The sequence below is a fragment of the Dromaius novaehollandiae genome, chromosome 9 (assembly GCF_036370855.1).
Source record: "Dromaius novaehollandiae isolate bDroNov1 chromosome 9, bDroNov1.hap1, whole genome shotgun sequence".
NCBI classification, from domain to species: Eukaryota; Metazoa; Chordata; class Aves; order Casuariiformes; family Dromaiidae; genus Dromaius; species Dromaius novaehollandiae.
In genome coordinates, this window is record NC_088106.1 from 24501560 (window position 1) to 24519027 (window position 17468).

At 42.9% G+C, this 17468-nt stretch overlaps 1 protein-coding gene across 1 annotated transcript in view; it reads right to left on the reverse strand.

Annotated features, from left to right (window-relative positions):
* The window catches only part of CLSTN2 (calsyntenin 2), a 423340-nt gene extending 407332 nt beyond the window's left edge, over positions 1 to 16008 (reverse strand). The window contains exon 1 of the mRNA XM_064516936.1: positions 15942 to 16008. The gene's annotated coding sequence lies outside the window, so the exon portion shown is untranslated. The remainder of the gene's footprint in view (positions 1 to 15941) is intronic.
* Positions 16009 to 17468: the final 1460 nt, after the last annotated feature.

Genomic DNA, 17468 nt, shown 5'->3' on the forward strand with positions numbered 1-17468 from the left:
TCCCTCTGTATTAAACACTTTAAAATATCACACACACAACCCCTTGTGTTTGGCACCTTTGTTCCTTCCTCTGATACTACGACATAAAACATAAAAAAAAAAGAAAATGTTCCCTTTCACAAACATCTCCAGAGCTAACAGGAGCTCGCTGAATGCTGTCTGCTGTGCAAACACAAATTGAAGACAATTTTATAAGGCCTATTATTTACCCAGCTATAACAGCTTCTTCCTTAGCGGACAGCATTATAATTATCCACTTTCATCATTAACACTTTGAGTCAGTGGTTAATGCAGAGGTGACAAATCACTGAAATGCCCGACAGTTTATGGCTTCTAGCACTAAGGAATGTCTTTTTATTTCATATCCCTTATGTGTGTCATATTTCCCTTAGATGTCTTCTGTTCCCTTACACACACATGCACATTCATAATTAAGCACATCTAATCATAATTTATTCATACACAACCAATTACCAAAATCTCTGTAGTTTAGTGTTAGTGCACATTAATTAAACTTTGGAAAGGGGTGGAACTAGGGGGAAATTTCTGACTGACTATAAGTATCATAGTAATGTCTTTGGTCCTTTATCATCCAACAACCAAGAAAAGTACCCACCTGCTTAATTTTGTTAACCATCAGAAGAACAGGGGGGAATGCCACTGCCCTCACCTAATCTCCGGAGAATGGTATCGGAAATTTTTTCAGACCAAAGACTCTCTCAGAGGTGCTTTCAGAATGCACTATTTTAATTGTAAGGTCAAGTAGCCATGTTGCACTTATATCGTGTTGCAAAAGTGCCGGTAATTGCACATATGCCAGAGCTCTCTCACCAAAGCTAATGCAAACGGTGCCTACAAAAGCACTGCCGACCGCGGGCCCCGGCCTCTGCGGGTGCTGAGCTGCGAACGTCAGCATCAGAACGAGCAACACGCACTCAGCATCAAACTGCATTGTCACCCACTCTTCAGCAGGAACAAGAGCCAGCTTGTGACACCATTATTTACACACGGAGCACGTCACTACGTTGTATGAGTAACGTTGCACGACCTGGCCCCACATAAGCAGAATTCATCCCTGCAGTTAGTTTTTCTCACAAAACCAGGCACGCAGCTTGAGCAGACTGTGACCCTTCGTTTTCTAAGGCGACGGTCACTTTTGGAAGGAATGAGTAGCAACTGTTAAAACAAACCAAACTCCCTTTCAAATCCAGCATGAAGCAGCAGGCCAAAAAAAGGGAGTGGGACAGAAGTGACCTTAGCCATAAGTGTAGCGAAAGGCTGGTCAGGATTCCTTCTGAGCAAAAAATAGAGAAGAGCAACTGGCAAATGTCAGCCTCATTATCATGAACTCTTTTTAGTAGCAAAACAAAAATTAGCCCTTAGATCTTTCTTTAACAGACTAGCCCATTCTGTGTTAGAAGCCTTTCGATTTCTGTTGAATAGCTATCAAGCTATGGAAACACCTTTCTCGCAGCAGTACTGAAAGCACATCTTTCAGCCTTATTAGCTATATGCACACGATATTTATCTTTCCGCCAACACTAGATGTTTAAATAGTTTGCACATAATGTTGTGAAATACAGTGGAGATTAAAAAAAGGGGGAAGCTGAGTAAGAAGAACATTGAGTTCAAAGGTAATTGCTTCTCTGCAATAGTCACGGTTTCTCGTATTGTCCTTTAGAAACGCTCAGAAAAGGAACATTCCAGCTAGATAAAAGAAATCCTGAAACGCTTTTTATAATGTTAGCACTTCTGCGTAAAACCAAGATAATTTTCTCCAATCTTGGGTCTACAGTAAATGGTATAGAGAAAGAATACTGGTGTCCTTAACCTGATAGATGTCAATGGGAGTTTTCCAAAGCAGTAACTTGGTAGGAAGTCAGATCCTAACCTGTTGCAAATAGTTGAAGCGCCAATAAAGGTAACACAACTATGCCATCTCATGCCAGCTACGCTCTGACACGATGTAATTCAATCAAGACACTAATTCACTCTAACTTCCTAGCTGGCAGTTCAATGCTAACACATATTTTTACAAGTCCCTTGACCAAAAACACTGTGCAGTTTCTCATCTCGGCCTATATGTCTCTGGCAGTTCTGGTTAATGACTCTTTGACCACTTCCAATAACACATCTCTCAAGCGGACACCCACCTCCTCTCTGAGACGAGGGTTGAAAGCCTGAAGTTGCTGTGATCATCCCTCCCAGCCACAGCCCAACAGTTTCTGCTCTCTCGGACAGCGATGGAGCACTGCACTGATCAGCCAGCCTTCCCCTACTCCCAGCGTCTTCACGTAGCACTTAGGGGAAAAGAGATTGTTCACGTATCTCCATCAGGGATTGCTGGTAGGAAAGACCAGCTCTTTTTAGTTTCTTTCTTTTCTTTTCTTTTTTTTTTTTTGACCTTAGTCCTTGCCCCCTAAGAGCGTCCTCTGCTCTCAGTTCAGGATTAGTTTTCTGAACCATTTGTCCAGCTTTCTCAGCTGGATCAAAGCAGTATGTGTCTCACCCCTGTTGACCTATCTAAGGAGCTGCATTTCTTACTCCCCCTCAGTGAGCCAGGAAAACAAAGAGGGCTGACCCGTACAGCTGATGTTTCTTCTTTCCCTAGTGTCTGTAAATCTCAATCTGAAGTTGACTCTTTGAAGTTTCTATGCACCCAAGCTCACACATCTACTATAGCTCCCCGGAATCATGCAGAGATGCAGAAACTTTATGTCTCCTGTGAGCTTTGGTTCAAATACAGTTAAGCTTATCCAGCTGTAAAGCCCATGCTTCATCTGGCTACACCAACTCCACCACGTAGTTTGGGTCAAGAAAAATCAGCCCCGCATGGATGGGGAAAATTAGATTGGAAGTAATGTACATATTTTTGGCAGCTGACAAGGAGCATTCTGCCTTTGGCCTCATTCGGAAAAGCTCCCCTGGAGTCACCTCCAGTCAGCCACGGCCATCTCGCCTTCTTCATGACTCTCAGGAGAGCAGCAGGAGCAACATGCAACAACCGCATGGGAATTTCACCATGTGAAAGAACACAAGGATTTCACTCAATCATGAGTCTAAGATCAGGAAATGAAGGCTAAATGTAACATCCCATAAGATACACTAAAATGTTGAATTTCACATTTGAAAAAATGGAGATGATGATAATTACTTGCTCCATGAGGATGTCATGAAGCTCAGTTTACTGCTAGTCAAGTTCTGTGTGATTCTCTGATATCCCCTATTAATGCTAAGTACTATTTGTTCTGAAGAAAGCAATCCTCCAACGTCTCTTCCCAAAGTATGATTTATAGACCATGCCACAGAGCAAGCCGGGAGGACACCTCTGACAGATGCAGACACGGCAGCCTGTAAAACAAAGGGTGCTGCTGACATGGAGCTAACGGCCTGCGGAAACGGCTTCTGGAGAAGCGAAAAGCAGGAGCGCATCACTTAACACCTGTCCTGACTTTATGAGGATGCTGTTGGATGCTAATAAATCTTCCAACATCTCTCTTATTGCATACAATGATTATCTATCTTGCACATTGAAGGCCTGGACTTGTATATACATGGATGGTGTTACCTCCTCTCCCAGGACAGTGCCAAAGAAAGTCACAGCGGAAGTCCCACAGACTTTGTTCAAGTTGCTCTTCCCATGGCTTTAGTCTATGGCTGCAATAGGTCACTCAGCTTATTTCCCTTCAGTTTCTTTTAAAATATTGTCAAGCACATGCAGGACAACATTGGTCATTGTTTCCTACCAATCCAGGAAATACAAATGAGAAGTCAGTTCAGGAATATGGCTCGTCCTTTTAAAAGAAGTCTGTTCCTTAAATATGATGTTCAGATTAATATATCAAGGTCCTTACAGCTTAAAATTCCACAAGAAAACAGAAAGAGATTCCCAATATGTCTAATATACTTAGCAATACAAGATAAGAGAAAGATGCACAGTGATGATACAGTATTTATAGCAACAACCAGCAGAAATGAGAAATCCACAGTAGCCTAACTCATGATGAGACTGCCAGTAGTAGCCCAATTTCATTCCTAGGCAGAGACACTATTAACTTGTGACCCAGTAAGCCAGCAGCTGTGAAATAATGTTTCATTAAAAAAAAAAATTGAACATGTTGCTTATAAAATGTTTACACCCAGTTTACCAATTTGTGTAGTAATGATGCTTCAAGTATGCTTCTCCTGAATGGCTTTGAGATGCTAAATGCAAAATAAGAATTAGAGGACTTGAAAATAGAGAACAGATAATTGTTACCAAAAAAAGATGGTATCAGTATATTGCACATACCCAATGAAATCCATATGGCCACGGCTATTTTCAGCAATCTCCGTAAATTCCATTTTGTGCTTTCTTCTAATTTTATACATTCATGTTTTCAATTAAATATCCAGCAATTCTTTGTATTTCATGGCACAAAACTAGGACACATTAAACTAAAAAATAAATAAGGGAAATCAGCAATTTGGCAGTTTACAGCATCGCCACAGTCTAAATGAGGAAAAGCATACAAATATCTTGGAAAGGTCGTAAAGGAGTGAATGCAAGACTCCAGCTGAGGGAGAGGGTGTCAGAGACAGAGGGAGACACCTAATGCAAGGTCACTCCTTTTCAGGAGGAAACAAAATAGAAACATATCCTTCCAAACGTTCCTTACGCAAAGCTTCCTGAATTTCAAGAGGAATAAAAAATACATCCAGACTCACTGGGATTAACCTAGCATCCATCTAACTTATTATAGTCAGTGGGCTTTTTGGTATATTTTAAGTCACAGCATGCATAGGAACACTCTTTTCACATTTATTTTTATATTCATGTCAGATTCTTGCTCTAGAAACTTTTTCTTTCCCCAGAGAAAATTTTTTTCTGCCCCAAAACCTTGTGGATGGAAATTATTTAATCAATCAAACACAGTGATCATTCTGGTATTATAGTCATGAACATCCATATGATTGAGTAGAGCGATGGAGTCTCCAGAGATTACTTGTAAGTAATCTTTTCTGATCTATTTGAAATTTCTGCATTGCAACCCTACAGAAAGGTGTAGACAGGTATACAAAAATACCAGTATATAAAAATTGAAGATACAAAAGGGATTAGAAATTTCTCACATAGAAAATGCTAAGGAACAGGGACGGCAGGGAAACCCCTACAGCAAAAGCCTGGAAACAATGAATGTAGGAAGAGCTTTACACATGTACTTGCAATGCTGGCCGTAACCATAATCTGATTGGGAAGGTTGTACATCCACTCCCTGTAACGTGAAAGGGAAAACTTATCGTACCAAAAAGTACTAATGAAGAAACACAAGAAAAGTATAGTCCTTTTTTTTTCCTCCCAGGAAATCTGATTCTTAGCGAATGACCGGCAATGACAGACTCTGGAAAGAAAAGGAGTCTGGATTAGATCTTCCCAGGATGCCTGTTCTGATGGAGCTGGATGGAAACTCCTGCTGCTACCTGACGAGAAAGGCAACCAGGATAGGGCACGCGCTTGCGAGCAGAGGCAAACGGAAGAAACGCTTGACTGGAAGAAGACACAATTCTCTGAAGACCAGTAACATCAGAAAGCAAAAGAACCAGCTCTCCCAAGAGCAAGATTTATTAACCAACATGCACATTGCTCGCAGGAGCTGAGCTTCCTCAGACAAAAGAGGACTGAGAAATGCTGCTTGTTTTTCTCCTGATCTTTTCCGGGTTCATAGTTCCCAAAGCTATTGGGAGGCGAAAGCAGAGAGATCATAGGTAAGGAGAGACTAGTACTGTTATGGAGGTCGCGAAACACGTATCTTTGAAATATAAACTGACATCTTAGGCTCGTTTTATCAGACTCTGAAAATACTTTTAGCATGACACCTGATGGACACCCGTGATTGAGCAGAAACCAGGACAGAAGAGAAACTAATATGAACTATCAAAAGAGGCAATACTTTGACATTTGCTTTTGTATAATGCAGGCCAGTGGCTGAGCTGATGCAAACTGTGTTTGGGTAAATACCTTTCAAAGGAAAAAGTTCACCATTTTTCTAATTTACTGCTACTGCGCTAGTGTGGCCCAGCACACAAGGCCCTTTAGCAGCTGGGTGGGCACAAGCCATGCAGGAGGCCCCACTGAGCTACAGGAGAGCGGGCACAGCCAGGGCTGCAACGCGGAACGATGGTCCATAGGCCAAAAGTGACAAATATGATTTTTAAAAACTGTTCTTTACATTTTTGCCTATGAACACATGGGTGAAAGCAAGTAGGAGAAAGGGGAGGGTATGTGAGAATTTCTCTCCATCTCTCTCTGTCTTTCATAAAGAAGCTTTTAACCCTCATGGTTGCAAAGAAACTCCTGAAAACTTTACATTTTCACATTAGAACACAATTCCCTCTTCGTCTGGGGCTTGACTCCCTATCTTATATGTACAAGCCTATCTACAAACATGTGCATTGCCAACTAGAACATTATATATTTCCTGTGTAAGGAATCCTATTAGGACACTAAAGTGCATGAATTTTCACATCTTGAATAGCTCTGAGCTACAATAGTTTGTAAACCTTTTGAGGGCAATTTGGAGCAAGTGGCCACATGCCAAACCAACTGCTGTGCAACAAGTGACTAATGCCTTTGCTGAAACCCCCGCTTTCTCTGCCAGCATCCTGCAGCAAAGCCTGCAGTACACCGGCAGCTCTGCTCAAGCGAACGAGGCTGAGATAATTGATATTTGCTGGGCACCTGCCTCTTTTCTCAGCTATGTATTTCTTTGGGTAGCTGCTCACAATTAAAATCTGCTTTCAGAGAACTAAGGTAGCTCTGTTCCAGATGTAAATATAGCCACTCAAGTTTTTTCCTCTGTCCCCCCCCAAATTACAGGGATACTTAAAAAGAAAGGATACATTAGCTGTTTTCAAGCCAAAGAAGCGATGCTCGCTGCATCCAGTAAAAATCGCAGCACCCCTCGTGTGCAGGCCAGCAGCCTCCACTACGACAGGGGAAAGCACCAAGGCGTCCTTCACTACCGGGACTCGGGAGCTGGTGCTTCTCGGTGACACCCCGCGCTGCTAACGCACACAGGGTCCCGTGCAGGACAGAACCAGAGGCAGGCTGAAACCGAGGGATTGAGCTGGGGAAGAGTTCAGCGCCTGTATTCACACCGCAGCTTCCCGGCGGAGCCGCAAACGAGGCGCAGGGGCTGTGGCTACAGCGCGGCGCGGCACCCGCTCGCTGCGGGGCTCGTCTGCCACCAGCTTTGCCTCCAGCCAGGGCCCCCGCAGCAAGCGTCAGAGTCGCGGTGCCCGCGTACCAGGACGGCGCAGCCCGAGATCCACGGGCTGGACGAAACTGAGCAGCTTCTCTCTTTCAGGCACTGGAGAGGCCGTATTTAAAGAATAAGCTCAACAGCAGAAATACTTAGAGTGAGCTGAATGGACAGAACGAGCATCTCTTCCTAGCAGCACTAGCGCAATTCAGCGTGTATCAGCCCAGCTAGAAGTGCTCCAGAGCTATACCAGTGTTCACGAAACAGAGGGTAAGATGGACGTTTCCGTTCCACTTGATCAAAGGTACCATCTCCCTGAATTATCTTAAGTATGGTAGCGCCTAAAGAAAAATTGCCAGTGCTGTTGTTTTTAACGCATGTGAAGTATTTTGCAAGTACATGAGCTGTGTAACACTTAGAAGGAAAACTCAAGAAAAACAGAAAGCTAAGACATAAAAATAAAAAGGTAAAAACCTGGCTTATGAATAGATATAAAAATATTTGGCAGTCATTTCCAGATGTAATAAGCTCTGTACATAGAATTAAAAAAGGTCAGCCCCAGCTTTGAGAAACTTCTTCACAAACACTTCAATAAAAACCGTTAACCTTAGCACAAGCTGATATTGCAGCCATTACATTAGTTCCAGCAGAACCTGAGAACCCAGCCCGTCTGCTCAAAGGGCCAAAGACAAGCACTTCACCTCAGTAAATGTAAATAAAGGTCCACCATAAAGACAGATCTACTGCAGTTGAGTGCATTTGCTGTTAAAAACTTAAACCTGCTTAGATTCCAGGCACCTGGTTTATGCAGCTTTATGAATGAAATGGGTGAGGTAACAGTACTTACTAATGAATCTTCACCACAGACCTGATTATTTGTTCTTCTCAATATTTATCATATTAACATGATTACCTATGAAGGGGGAGAAGAAGAAGATTTATTTTTTATCTAAGCATTCTACATGGGCTTGTGCCAAGTTTCACAGTTGCCAGTTGTAAAAGAGCAGGATATTTCCGCAGGTTCTGACGGCAGCCCAGCTCACGGGGCTTGCCCCAGCAAGCTGTCGAAGCTCCCCCTTGAACGGGCCTTAGCTAAATTGCATTGCATAAAATCATACCTTCAGTGCACAGCAGTCTGCTTTTATCCTGTTTTCTTTTTCTATTTTAGATTTTGTTTCATTTAAATGCAGCATTTCAAGTTCTTCTATTGAATTTTTACAAAGATGAGAAAGAAACAAATAAAACATCAATCTGAAAGATTAAGAAAATACACTCTGCCTGTTTCTATGGTTATTTTAAATCAGTTTTATGCAGACTTTGACAGGGGTCTATTAAATCAAAAGCCAAAGATTGAAGTGGCAATTCCAGTAGAATTGTATAAAAGCTAAAGTAACCATGGTCAAAAAAAGGGTCAAAGCCCATGTATTGCTTTAAAAGCAACTTTATTTGTAACAATGATTTTTAAGCCACTAAATATTCCGAGTAAAGAAAGATGCAAATGAAAGCCCAGGGCTAAGGCTCAATCCAAAATAGGTTTCCCTGGCTTCAGTTCCCCTGGACCTGGCCCAGTATCACAAACACGCAAGTTTTTTCTCCAAAAGCCAAGGGCCTTACACCCCACCACTGCTGATTTCAGTGAGGGGCTCACACTCCTCAGACGAGAACCAGTCCCCTCGCTGGTCCAGACTCCAAACTTCTGTACATTAACACACTATGAGTAAAACCCAAGAACGGCCATACGGTCAGGCACGGTCTACTTAGCCAAGTAGCCTGATTCAGGAAAAAATATAAAACCAGGGCAATGCATTCTCACAGGTTCCAGCATTAAACTATAGCAGCTTTTTGAGCTAGAAGTCAGATGCACATGACTGTGTTAAACAGCTATTGATCCACCATGATTTTGTCTAATTCCGGATACGACAGACCTTCATATCATCTTGTGAGAAGAACTTGCAGAATAAAGTATTATGTGAAAAATACTTCCTCTGTTTGCCTAAAACTGTTGCCTGATAATTATTCACTGGGATGGCCCCAAGTTTTTTTTGAGAAACACTGAATTTTTTTCTATATACCTTCTTCATGCTATTACTGATTTTAAAGACCTCATATCCTCTCACACAGTGTTAATTTAAACATACCTGTGCAAGACTTTGTCCGTGATACCGAGTTATGCATGTATCTTCACCTCTTCATTCCACATTAGCTCTATTTCATACTTATTTAAGGATACCCAAAGCTACATTGAATAATACAGTAAAGCACACAGCATTGCAATAGCACAGGTTTTCAGAGGGAAAAGGTCATAATCAATCAAAAAAACACCACCACTTGCAGGAGGCAACTTTGTTTGTGAGAGTGACTATAGCACTGACAGCTGGATAATGATCAGCATCAGCATCTGAGAGGCTCTCCAGTGGCAAACATCACAGCAAACAGAAGTCAACATTGCTAAGGAAGGAGGAACCAGGAGTGGACTTTGTCACATTTGCAGAGATGTTGGCTGATTTGTTTATAACATCTGGTTTATTTTTCAGTTTCCAAAAAATGTGATTTTAAACAAAACAGATTTCACGTTGCACCTGTCACCATGCCTTGAAGAGTTGCTCAGTGGAAATGTTTCACAGCAAACCACTTAACTGGTCAAATCGATGTGTTGACCATCTCGCTTTTTTTTCCGAGCTTCAGCCATTTGATTATCTGACCAAAACTTGTAATTGCTGATTTAGATCCAAACAGCAACGGCTCCGTGGTGATCTGATTCTAGTGGCCAAAACTGTACATGAAACTAATTCAAAGTATCTGAGAGAGGAAGAGTCCAGATGAGAGTTTTCTTTGCTTAATTATACCTTTCAGTTTTCTGACTTCCTCTTATGGTTTTGTATCTCAGCCTGATGAGAGCTTCTCATTACTGTATTGCACTGGAATGGGGAAAAGGGGAGGCAAAAATGAGGGAATGGAGGAAGAGGAGAAAACCCACAACAAGAGGAACAAAACTATTTGCTAGTGGAGGAAATCTGGAACAACAGGGAGCTGGTGAGGCTAGCAAGGCTGTGATAAAAACTATGTAGTAGAAAAGGCCATACTGCTATTTGTAAAAAAGCTTTAGATGAAAACATCTTTACATTGCCAGTTGAAGGACCAAATTCTTTGGTGCAGTTTTGCTGCCCACCACATCCCTCTTTAGCAACCTGTCCGTGAAATCTCTGTGAAGGGCACCTTCACAAGCCCTGTGTAAGTGAACTCAGCAGCAGCAAACCTCGGAAAACTTTCCCGGGATGGACACGGCTGCAGAGGAAAGACCCAGCTGCCCAGGACCCCTGCGTAGCGCTACAGAGGAGCTGAAGCTGGATGCTAGGCCTGGTTCAGCCGAGTTTTATAAAAACCTCCTGTGGAGTCACTCAATACCTTTCATCCGAGAGATCGATGACAGGCACCACGTGCAGTGCCTGTTCGGGCAGCCCTGCAGCCAGGCTAAGGGCCAGGCTGTCTCTGGCGTGTCCCACGAGGCCGAGGAGGCTGGGCAGCCCCGAGCGCGCGGGGCACACGAGCTGCCGGGTGGGCTCGCTCCGGCTGTCCGCTGGGCACCAACACAGACGGGGAATGAGCATGTTTCAGAGTGCTCTAGGTTTGCAGCCACTTCCAAAGGCTGTTTTTTCTCTGCAGAAGAGATATAGCCTCCAGCCACTGAGAAGTTTTCAGCATGTGGCTTCTTCAGGTGCGCGATTGTGCCAGCGTGCGTGAGAACGAGGAGTATCTTAGAGGAACCATACGGCAGATCTTTAATTGATGTTTTACCGCTGTCTTTTAGGCCAGAAAAGCAAAGACGTTTTCAAAACAACTTCTTAGCAACAGCTTATCTTGTTTAAGATCCCACAGAACAAAGCAATTGCATGAAAATAAGACAAATAGAAAAATACGAAAGCAAAAAAGGGAAAATACCATCTCAAGCCAACAGGTGTTATTCAGAGATTACACCAGAGCAGATACGGGAACGCAGAATAAATGTGCAACAAAAAAGGACCGTAGCAGATAATTTCTTATGAGTTTTGAAATGGTCAGCAAAATGGTGGATTTATATAACAAAAATGAGTTATGGTCAGCAGAGAGAAAAGCATTGCACACTCAGGATTCTGAAACGTCATCTAGGATTAGAAAACATTTTGCTTTTGTTTTGCATAGAACATTTGTTCCCTGATTTTCCAGGCACTCCTCTACTCCAAGGGGAAAAAAAAAAAAGAAATCAATTTGCTCCTTAATCTAGCTGTAGGTTTTTTGTGTTTTTGTTTTTTTTAAAATAATATGGCACTGTGAGTACTGATGATGTTACAGAACATCTTCCCCTTCCTCTTAAAGAAGGGAAATAAGACTGTGGGATGCGTAAGGAAATACCTTTCAAAATGTTGTATTTACAAGAGCAACTAAAGGTAACAGAAGCTGTACATGGGCCTGACCATGCTCACCAGCTCCCCTCATCCCCAGGATGACCCAGAGGAGAAGAGCAGCAGCCAGAGAAATGCTTTCAGATGTAGGGTCTGCAGACCACAGATGGCCAGACTCGCCCTGCCCCAAGTCTTTGACATGCACCTTTGTGAATGAACTCGGCCACGCTCACTGCCACTTGCTGTGGGGCACACCACGCATGGTGGAGACAGATGGTGCTTTTTGGACCTCTTAGTCATGACAAGTGAGGAGCCTAAATACTTGTATGGGGATACTCCAGTGCATCCTATTCAACTGTATACAGGCCATAGTGACCTGTGGAGACCTACTGCTCCTCAGGGGACTTTGCCATTTCATTATTATGCTTCGCTATCATTTTTTCCTCATCTAGGAGAAGTAGTTTTATTCTTTAATGTTTTCTGTTTGAAGGGTTGTTTGGGAACAAACAAAATAATTATTGCTGATGCTTACTCTTAAAACTGGTAGAGCATTTTAGGCTAGCATGCAGTCAGAGCCTATGCTGCAGTCTGCTCTCATGTAAGACAGGCCCTGAGCACTACCTATATGAAGACAGCAGAAACAGGACACCATGCTGGAGACACGATTTTCCTAATTCTCCATCTTCTGGGATAGGAGCCATACACGAACCTCTCAGCTGGGCTTGGGGCATTCATGCTGCCAATTAGTCCTTTAAGTCCAACTGTGCTGTTGTGTCTAATTGGTCTAGTGGGATATTACAGACCAAAGGGAAAGGAACGAAGAGTGGACTGGAAGATAGGAGTAACAAAACTGCTGTTTCGACCTCTCCACAACCTCCTTCGCTTCTACCTCAAAAAGCGAAATATTTTGGTAAGGTTCTCCAAGGGAATATCTGAAAGCCGAGTCATGAGTTAGTGTCCTGACTTTGTTTTGTATGTCCCACACAAATTATGCCCAGTTCCCAGAGAAGTTTTCTGCAAAAACTGTGATAAGCTGGCATCTCAAGTGTTCTCCATAGTGAATGCTCCTGGTTATGAGTTGAGAAGATGTCTCCCTGAAAACATTCTCACAAAATTTGAGCAAACATCCCATCATTTACTGGAATGTTTGTGGAAAGTAAGCAAGCACAGGAAGGAGCGTGAGAGCAGGGAAGAGATTCATTACAAGATGCAGCTGCATGCTGAGGATCCTTCAATGAGCTACAGCATGAACATCACAAAATAGGTCCCTTAAGCCAGCAGGGAATCCTGATGTACCCCTTTAGCATTGCTTATCATTCTCTTCTGCCAGGAAGCGACTCATCTGGATGGCAACCATGTGACTTGTGCTAATTCTGCACCACCTGGTCCTTCCCCTTGCATTAAAAAAAAATGGACAATTTAAGAGACAGCAAAGAAAGAAAGAACAAGTATTCGATGTTCAAGATGGTAAAGTGCTGAATGAGCTAATCCAAAAATTATTATGATTTTAGTATGTTCACTAAGTGTACCAATTATTTAAGCTATGCATTAATGAAATGTAGGTATGTCTAAACAGTATCTTTGAAAGACTGAATATAATAAAATTATTTAGATTACTGATGGTGTACAGAAATTCCAGACCAGCTTAACAGTGAGTGATCAGTTAACAAAACAGTAGATAAAAATTAGATTAAAAATATAAGGCCATATGCAGAGCAAATAATATCTTAGCTTATTCACATAACCTGCTGGCTCTGATAGAATGGCACTTAGCAGAAACAGTAGGCCAACAGGACATTGCTGCACAGTGGTGCAGCAGCAGATAATGTAGAGAAATATCAAGTTGTTCCAATAATAGTCCAAGAAGTAATACTGAAATGCTCCTTGGCCACTGCAGGGCCTGAAGGCATCTCTTCACCTTGAACATTAAGGCCTAGTCCCTACCACACAAGAGATGAGGAAAAAGTGAAATGTTTCAAGCAGGGATGAAAAAATATCAATAAAAGGAGAAAATATCAATAAAAGGAGGAAAGTGGAATAAAGGAAGGAACATGAAGAGAAGATGAGGCACTCCAGAGAAGTAAACAAGGGTGCAGACAGCACACCACACACAGACACACAGGGAACGGAAGAGGTGAAGAGGTTCTTTTCATGTTTTCTTATTAAGAGTGATCCTATGAAAACGAGTGCTGAGAAGCACAGAGCTGTGCCAGGACTATTCTGCGCAGCAGAGCTGACCCATGCAGCTTTGTGCTGACAGTGGCAATGAGAACAAGAGATGATGGTTTTACAAGCTGAGTTATGGTCATGGATCACAAGGCAAATCAGCAAACTTTCCTTCTAATCTTCCGTAAAAGACGAATTGCAAAACCATCAGTTCTCTACTGTGTATTAGAATCCAGACATCCTTAACCACTCTCAACACTGAGATTTTCTGAGAGTTTCTAAAAGAAGTATTGGTCTGCTGCTAGAGACTGGCCAGCCTCGTTCAGTGATCTGGCCAGCTATGGTAGCACCTGTATTCCCTGTTTGTGGACTTTCTTATATACCACTGAAAGAGTAATACAGGTTCTCACAGCTAATACTCAAGATTTCAGCTTCACTGAAATCAGTAATACTATTTAAAAATGATACACACAAAAAGATGTCCCAGTTTTTTGAAAATGACCTTTCAGATCTCTTTCTGTATAACTCACAAGTGTAGGAATGCTTTGATATGGTAGCCGCAGAAATCTACATTAATAATCAAACCTGTATTTTATAAGACAGACAGAAATTAGAAACTTTTTGCCTTCCATGAAGCACTCTGCATTTCAGTTAGTTTTCAGTCAAAAACCTGGTCACCTTCATTCTTGAAATAGCACGCTCATTATAAGTTGTAGCCATTTTCTTTCAATAATGCCAACAGCAGCATTTTTATTCCCCTGCGAGGTTAACATCGTAGCTACGGGTGTCCTCCTGCTGCTACAGCTCTTCAAGTCCAACGGTGCAAGGGAGGTGGATGGTTGTGAGTTGTGTTCTTGTTTCTCTAACTCCGTGTTAGATCTGGCAGATGGAATAACTACACACTTGTCATCCTTTTTCAGACGCTCACTCCTTTTATCCCAAGGCCCAGATGCCTTTCATTAGGCTATGCTTCCCCTATACCTTTGATCTCCCTCTACAAAAGGCAGAAAGCTATACTGTCCAGGACTATGAAAAAATCCTGGCAAAGTGCCTCTAATATATTGTGTCTTCTGTCCCTGCTTTTATTTTTCTGTCTCCTGTTCTTTCTGCACTTTGCCAAAGGGTTCCTCCTGAAAAATTTGGATGAAAAGTAAACATTTTCAAATGAATTTCTCACACTGAAAGTCCTTTTTCCTCAGATAACCTCGGGGCACTAATGGGATCTTTTTATGTATTCCTGCTCGTCTTCCCTTCCATCCATTAAATCTTTAGATCAAGGGTTCTTGGACTCAGCTTGCACAATCTCATCATGCTGTTTTCTTAATTTAAATGCTTGTCTTCACTCCACAGAGTCTAATACTTCATCTGTTCATTGCAAGTCTCCTTAATTCACTGAGTTGATTAAACATTTAAAAAATGTATATATTAAATATTCATAAGAATCAGTTTCCCCCCCCCCCCCCCCCCAATTCTAACCCTGGAGAAATATAAACAGCCAGTGAGGTTGATTAGTGCAATCATAAAGGCATCTTCCCCTCTCCCTTTCCCTACACCAGAGTAATTCTGTTTAACTTCTCACTGGGTCACACCAAAATAGTTGGTCACTTCTGTCCTGTTCTCATTCTCCGTGATGGTTTTCCTCCCCCACCAGAGGTATGCTTGATTCATTGCTTTTAAGTGAGACACTCATACTGCTGTATAGCTAAATATTGGCCATGGTAATGCACTTTTTTCTTCCTTCTGAAAGCTGTTAGTTTGTATGCAGATTGGATCAATTAATAGAATGGCATTGTAAAAAGACAGCAATTTTTAACCCATCTGCTTGTTCCCTGAACACCAGCTCGTAGGAGTTAGATGATCATCTATATTCAAAATGGATAGAAATGCACAGAGAGAAACCCAAATATTGAATGAGTCTGAGCAGTGGCTCCTGCCCAGCATCCCACTGCCATAGGGGTATGAAAGGTCCCCACTCCCCTGGACACCCAACACCACAGATCGCTGCTCCGCCCACGGCTCTCCACCCCACATGGGTCCTCGCCTCCGGTTTCCAGGAACAGCGGAGGGAACGTGGACCTCAGCCACTCCGGGTCAGGGCCTGGTGTCTCAGCACAGACCACCACAGAAAAGGAAGGCTCTAAAACGCGGGACTAACCTGGGACGGCCGAGCAGAGGACGCGTGCTTCCTCCTGCCGCCTGGCTGCAGCTGCAGCAGCCTTCAGGAGAGGGGGCAGCTGGGCGCACAGCCGTTTCCTAAACTGCTGCAGCAAGGTTTATAGGGCAGCTGTTAGTGCTGCAATCTGATACGCGCCATCCCATTTCCCTGGGACGCGCTGCTGCTCTAAGAGTCACCCCGCGCTGCCTCCTGCTGCCTCCTGCTGCCTGCTCGTGCCGGCTTCGGCTTCAGGTAAGCTTTGGATATCTGACAAACCTTCAATTAATTAAAAAACATTGCCTCATATTCACATAATATAAAGAAGAGATGGGAGAACTGAGGAAAGATGGATGGCATCAAAGGTTATTCAGACCCAGCAACCTCCACAGCTTATCATCTAATTTCAGTACTGTCATATTCAAGAAAATTTCAGCAAAATCAGTGGAGCTAAATTTAACTCAGTCATATCACTGGAAATGGCAATCTGCGGAGCTTTTCTGAAAACGCACCTGGTTGGGCTGACCCGTTTGCCCACGTAACTCTGGGCACACCACCAGACCCTATGCACGACCCACAACTCCTGGCAGCTCCTTTCGTCCCAGGACTGACTCCTGCAGTCCAGTCTGGTAACTTTGATTTCAACTTTGATAATTGAAAATACGGATATAGCTTCCTCCCACATGTTATACTCAGACTCCCATGTATCCTTATACAAAGAAAAATGCAGTGTAAAGAGTTTCAATTAAGGCAGAAAGCTTTAGATCATTATATCAGAGTTTCCATCAAAGTGTTTTTTCTAATGAAAAGACTTATTTCCAGCAGAGAAATTCATGTTTAAATGGATTATTTTATACATTTTTACAATATAATTTTTCTGCATTAAAGAGAATTACTGGGGTTTGGATAGCTGGATATAAAAGAAGTTGGCTTATTTTTATTGAAAGTTATTTTACTGAAACAGTTCTTTAATTTTCACAGGATAAAAAGACACCTTTTAGCCAGTGATAATTAAGAGAAACCAAGAGCCCTTTGAAGACCTGTCCTAGAAGCAGCCTCAACCCACCTGCTCATTTGTGCCAGTACAACCAGGACACACAGCGTTTCCAGCTGAGGGGGGACCTGGCACGGACGTGACTAGCGTTCGGCTTTGGATCGCCCACTCCAGCGGTCAGGTGGCCACTTGCAGGTCCGGAATAGCCCTTTGCCTGGACGGCAGCAATGCGCGACCTCCCACTGTGGCTGCCCTCCTGGAGACGCAGTGATCCTGACCTGTCTACACCGGAGAACTCCACGGGAACGGCAAACTTACCGCATGTCTCCTACGTAGATGAGGTTTAAGCCACTACTACTGAACGCTGCTGACATGCTTTAATATGCACTGTATTAAAACCGAGAGAGGCTTACGAAGATTTCCACAGTCTGAGGCATTTCTATATTGCAACTGTAGCCGCTCCACAAACACCTAAGAAATGTTTCTCGCCTGCTGCCACCATCTCTCCCCTCTCCTGCTGCCCCTCCGGCGGCTGC